Source organism: Brassica napus, chromosome C7 (assembly GCF_020379485.1).
Source record: "Brassica napus cultivar Da-Ae chromosome C7, Da-Ae, whole genome shotgun sequence".
In the NCBI taxonomy this organism is placed as follows: Eukaryota; Viridiplantae; Streptophyta; class Magnoliopsida; order Brassicales; family Brassicaceae; genus Brassica; species Brassica napus.
Window position 1 is genome coordinate 6,553,190 of NC_063450.1, and position 6,486 is coordinate 6,559,675.

General features: G+C 45.1%; 1 long non-coding RNA gene across 1 annotated transcript; it reads left to right on the forward strand.

Moving 5' to 3' along the window:
- Positions 1-3,660: 3,660 nt before the first annotated feature.
- On the forward strand, positions 3,661-6,008 carry LOC111216040. Its single transcript, XR_002664756.2, has 2 exons — positions 3,661-5,405; positions 5,536-6,008. It is a non-coding gene; the product is annotated as an uncharacterized LOC111216040 (long non-coding RNA).
- Positions 6,009-6,486: the final 478 nt, after the last annotated feature.

Here is a 6,486-nt window from a genome sequence, read left to right on the forward strand (position 1 = left end):
ACGAAAGAGGTCGAGCTCGGGTCCGAGCTCGATGTGATGGCGATTTCGGATTTCTCCGTTGGGAAGCTCGATCTCCCTCAGATTTCAGAGGATCTACCAGAAGATTTCTTTGCTAAGGTTCCTTCTGTGGCGGACGATGTGACGAAGTGCTCAGGTGGTCAGTTCGAGGATGGCGAATTCGGCATCGAAGAGTAGCTTTAGGGATTTTTTGTTTCTGTTTTTCCCCTATACTTTTGTTGCTTTATTATTATTGTTATTTAATAAAGAAGGGGTCGTGAGTCCCGGTTTATTTGTTGCTAATTTTATGTTTATGCGAGGCCGATCTTTTGGGACCGTGAGTCGATTTGCTGTAGATACTTTTATCAACGGTTTTGATGTAACAAAAGATTTTGTTAGCTAGTTTCGTCACACTCGTTGGAGAAGTTGGCCGCAACCGAGGACTTGATCAGGGTTCTGGTTTTTGGTCGACTGTCGTAGTTTTACGATAGGAGATCCGATATGCTTGAACTGAAATGTCTAAGAACTGTATTTATTAAGGTGTAGGATTCTGGTTTGTTACAGATTTAAAAAGGAAAGCAGCTTAATATTGTCGTGCCATTGTCTCTCGGGTGTTGTGATATGCTTACTTCGAGCTTTGATGTTGGAGGGTGACTGGACTCGTGTCGTGAGTTGCCTACGTACCCTCGTTGAGGGATCAAGTCATAACGTAGTTCGATTATTTCCCCAGGGACTGGGTCTGTTGTTTGATGATTCGTGTACATGGGTACGTCTGTTGTTGGTTTTGGCTGCTTGATTTAGGAGTGTTGCTCGATGTCCTTGAAGCTTACAAGGTAGCATATCCTGGAGCTCTTCTGGCTTCCTCTGATAGTCTCGACTCCTTTCGGGGTTGGAAATTTCAGGCATTGGTGATATGTTGAGGGAACTGCCCTCATGCTATATAGGCAAGGCCTCCCAAGGATTGCGTTGAACGGGTCTGGACGGTCTATCACGATGAATTCTACGATTTTCCTGACTTCCCCAGCGGTTACCGCGAGCTCGATCGATCCGAGGGAGTAGGTGGTTTCTCCTGCGAACCCGATGAGGGGAGTTCGCTCTTGCTTTAGGAGTGCTTTGGTGAATCCCATTCTTTTTAACGCGTCGTAGAAGAGGACATCGGCCGAGCTTCCGGTGTCGATCATTACTCGAGATAGTTCGCAACCGCCGACGTCGAGTCGATTTACGAGGGCGTCGTCGTGTGGTTTGTCGAGATCTGCGGCATTATTTTTGTTCAAATGTGATTTCGTAGTCGGGGCCTGATAGGGGTTCTCTCACTCCTACATTGTTTTCAGCTCTCTGTTGGTACGCTTTGATCGAGTTGACCGAATTGCAGAACTTGGAACCTCCGTAAACGAAGTCGATTCGTTTTTTGCCTTTGCCGTGGGCCGGAAAATTCAATTTCTTCCTTGGTAGTGCCTCTGTCCCCCAGACAGATTGCGATTAAGGGGTCTGCATTCTTTTTTTTTTCTAAATTTGTAGGGCAGTTGGTTTTTCCAGTAGCTCGCGAATTTTGGTCATTTTGTTCTTTCGCTTGAAGTTGGGGATTTTTCCGCAAGGAGACTTTATGTTTGGGTTGTACTGAGTGATACTGGGAGGAAGAGTAGCTTCATCGGGGTTTTCCAATGTGCGGATCGCTACCGTGATCTCGAAGCGTATTTTTTCTTCGGTCTGGCTCTTGATTTCGTCGGTTGCGTTGTTGTTTGGCCCCCACGAAATCATGTTGACTCTTTTCTTCGGAGCTGGGGGTGGAGAGCTCAGTGATTCCTGCTCGGTCTCCTTGCCTCTTTTGTTTGTCGAGACTTTGGCCCTTCGGTTGGATTTTGGAGTCACTGGCTCTTCCTCTTCCTCTCCGGTTTCTTCAGTGGTTTTCTAATATCCGTTCTGACTGTGAAGCGCGGCTCGACATTCTTCGGTCGAATGGCCTTTGCGGTCATGGAAGGCGCAATATTTGCTGAGGTCGTATGTCGAAGATTTTCGCGATGAGTTGTTTATTGCATAGGAATGTTGTCCTTTGGTTGCTGGCTCCTTAGGAGCAGTAGGCTTTTTAGTCGCATTATTCTTGTTCGCGCTATACTGTTCTTTTAAGGCTGCGACCTCCTCTTCGTGGGTGACGAAGTAAGAGACTCGGTGTAGGGCGTCATCCAACGAGATAGGTGCTCGTACTACTAGTTCTTCCCTGAATTTGGATGAGAACCAGACGCCATTCTTCAATGCTGACAGGGCGACGACCTCGTTCGGATGCAAAATCTTGGCCTTGATTTCTCGGAACTTGTTTATGTATGCTCTCAACGGCTCGAAAGGTGCTTGCTTGAGATTCCAAAGATCTGCCTCGGTAACTCTTGTCTCTATGAAGACTGAATACTGTTTGAGGAACATAGATACCAACTGAGTGAAATTGTCAATCAAGTTTTCTTATAGTCCAGTGAACCATTCGAGGGCGGCGCCCGTGAGGTTCTCCGTGAAGAAGCGGCAGTAACCGGCCTCTTTTTCGTCGTCGGTGAGGTGTGCTCTCGATATTGCTAGACGGAAGGCTCGTACATGGGCCTTTGGGTCTGTGTTTCCTGCATATTCGGGGAATTTTATTTTCCCAACGTGATGCAGCCTTACGCTGGCAATTCTGTTTGTAAATGGAGTCCTTCTGGTTTCTTCGATGACCATGTCGATATCTGGGGCATAGCTTGTTGCCATATGTACGATCGCATGTATCCTCTTGAGCTCGGCATCGTTCCTCTTGATATAATTCTGGAACGCTCCGGTCTTCCCTTTGGGGATCAATATTGACGGGACCGCGAAGATCGTGCCTCCGAGCTTGTTCTGTTGAGTTATCGAATCCCGCTTGGTGGAATCTCCTCGTGGCGGATGGAGTTCGATTTTCAAGGATTGAATGGCTCGGCGGCGGGATCCGTGTTCTCGGTTCCCCCTGCCTTTCTGTTGATCCGTTCTGGAATTGGATCGGAGTACTTCGTGGACGTTGCAACCCAGTGTCATGCCATGCGGTGGGGGTCGTTGTGAGTTTTCTCCCGTGTAGCATCCGGATCGAGCGCTTGGGATCTCCGGAGTACCGAATAGACCAGAATTTTGGGGGTTCGACGTCCCTCGTAACGGATCGAGGGTTGTTTGATTTCTTTCTCGAACGTTTGCAGCTCGATGCTCTGCGAGTTCCCTCTCAGCCTGGTCTAGTCGTTTAGTGATGGTTTGATTGGCGATCATTTACTTACGAATTTCGTCGATTAGAGACGAGAGCATTCCTCGAAGTTTGGTCATTTCTTCTCGAGTTTGTGCTAGAGGGGTCGGCGAAATTGGTCTGGATTGAGATCGGGTCAGGTCATCGGCGGATTGTCTGTCTCCGGGACGGTTCCAGAATCGAGTTCTGACTCGTTCTGGGATCGATGTCTGATTGATCGGAAGAGATCGATCTTGACTTGAAGTCCCGATCGGAGGGATTCGTTGCGTCTGGGTAGTTCCGGTCGCGTCATTGGCTTCCGTTAACCCAGTTGGTGTTGCTTCGGTCCCCGAGTCGGATCCAATAGGATCGATGTCGTTGACTCTTGAGGGTGTGGTTCCGACGGTTTGGTTGTGATCCATAATCGCGCTTAGGAAACTTAGATCGGTTTCTTAGCAAAGATGTTTTTCATTTATCTTTCCCACAGTCGGCGCCAAAATGTAGAACCTCAAATCTACACTAAGTATTTGATAGTGATCAGGGTTTGATCTAGGGAAGACAAATGATGTAGGCAACGATATCTTTAGAATACAACGATGTTAAACAATTTCCAGTAGGTAAAAATGGACTTTATTGATGAATAAGGTCGAATACAATAAGTTGAACTAGATCGAGTGATACAAATGAGATCCGTAAAGAAAGAATCTAAGATTATGAGAACAAGGTCGATGTAAGTGTGTAGCTCTCTCTCTAGGGTTTTCAACGTGTCCTTCTTCATGTCCGTTCTCCTTCCTTTATAGTAAGTCGACCTCGTGATCTTCGTAACTGCTCCACGATCTCCGGGACTGCTCCGCGATCTCCGGGACCCCGGAGTCTTCGTTTTCGAGCTCGATTGCTTGCTATGGGCTTCAGTTCCTTACGGCCCATATCTTTGATCGCAGCCCATTAATGTACTGACCGAAATTGGGTCCAACAGATATGTATTTTAAGTGAGTAGCAAATGATTTTGTCCAATTATATGTATATTATATGATTTTGAGCCATGTGCATCAGTATAAATATTTTGAATATAATTAGAGAAGTAAACTATAAATATAGGGTCAACTATTCATATGTTCGGTTATCTACAAATATCTATTCGGATTCGAATATTACCCATTCGGGTTCGGATATTCAATCTCTTCTAATTCAATACATGTTCGGGTATTTTGCTACTTCGGTTCGAATTTCGGATCGGTTTTTTGGCTCGGATTCGGATTTGGGTTCAAATATCGGATAAAATGTCCACCTCTAGTTGGGGCTGATTGGAGCCTTGGAGGAGTCGCCGGGTGACCAACAGGTAGACATAGAAGGTGACATTTTCTGCTTGCCAGTACCCTATCTGTAAAGCTCATTCGCTCAGTTGCACACTGGGGATGAAAACGAGACATGAGGTATCAGAAACTATTTGGATATTGATTTTGCCGAATTTATACCCCGATACAAAAATTCAGTTTGGCTAAATTTTTTCCGGGCAACAATGTGGTCTTTCCACAGGTCAGAGGCTTGTAAGTGTAGAGATTATTGATCTAGGATTGCTTAAATTTTAAGTCATCTATGGACCTAAACTAACCTTGAAGTAAAAAACACAAGTAATTGAACGCGTTCTCGGCCTCTAACCGGTATGTGTCATTTGAGAACTTCTGCTCCCAACACCAATAGATCAAAGAAATCACCCACAACCTTGTGATGTTTAGTGTTTAGGCCTAAGCTATTTTATCTATAGCGTTGTTGTCTATGTTCTCCTTGTGCTTTCTTCATATCTTCTAATGTCATTGTTCTTGAGTTTCTTCTGTTGCAGGTTACAGCCGTTAAACCCAAATCACCTCACAAGCATGTATATTTATATCTTTCTCACGGATTCTTCATGATGGGCTGGTAATGGAGTTGGCTTGGCCCATCTCAGCTAAGACCGTGGCCCAAACCCTTTTCATATGGACATGCACAAAACCAACAAATCTCCACCTGTTTGTTTGAGTCCAACACGGCCCATTCTTCAAGGCCACATCCCACCACGTCTCTTTGTCTTTCTCGGACCAAGAAGAGATCAGTCTAGACTCTTCATGTCTCTCTCTTATCCATGCGAAATCTTAGCTCTCAATCGGTTCTCTTTCTCCTTTCCGGTGAGCGGTGTCGCAACCACCGTCGACGTAACCAGTACTCACATGTATGCCTCGTTTCTCTTCTTGTTCATCTATTTCCGATCAAGACAAATCATTATCAATGTGTTGAAGAGATCCGAGTAAGATTTTGACTGATTCGTACTTTGCTTCCTTTTGCATGTTCTTTCCGGCGAGCCTTGCTGGTACGCTCTAAATAAGGATCACTCAGCAGGATTGTAATTGGATAACGATGAATTGAAGGGTCGCACAAAAGTTGCAGAAGGCTGTTGATATTTCCGAACTCCGGTTGTTGCTTGATAAGACGCACAAGTCTAACAAAAAAGAGGTTGTTAACTTGGACGTTACGCACCAAAAAACAAGAAATGTTCTAAGCAAAGAACAGAGATATAAACTCATTAAAAGGGGGAAAATCGATTATGTTATTCATGTGCACATGTGATTATAATTTTATATTAGCAATGGCCAAAGAAAGATTTAAAGTTTCGTGGAAAACTAGAAACTTAGAAAACACAAACAAAGATTAAGACTTTTGACCATAAATAAGTGTGTTGTTGAATGTCCATTTGTTTGACCATGTTTCTGACTTCTTTTGTTGATATTTCTTGATGCAAATGGGCAAGAGACCATCAGCAAAGGAATGGTCGAATTTGGTGTAAAACAGACCCAAATTGAATTTGTTATAAATTTTTCTTTGTGCTGAAAAATGTCAATTTCGCCCAGCAACTAAACCAGCTCCATCTTCAGTGTTACTTAGCTCATTCAGCTCCAAGTTAGTGTCACTTAGCTCATTCAACTCCAAGTTAGTGTCACTTAGCCCACTCAGCTCACCCAACTCGCCCAAGTTAGTGTCACTTCGTCCAGCTCGTCCAAGGTGTTCATGCGTGTCTAGCTCCACGATATTGATATCTTCAAGGTCAATTGATCGTTGCTTCCACTCAGTTCCTTCCATAGGTGTGGCCATCCACAGAGATGCATCCACGAGTTCCATCCATAGGGTTGCATCCACGAGGTTCTGCATCCACAGAGTTGCATCCACAGGGTTGCATTTCCAAGTTAGCTTCTGGCTCGACCATGGTTGCATCATCCTGGCTCGGGTCTACGATCTGAGGCGCATCATTCCCTCCC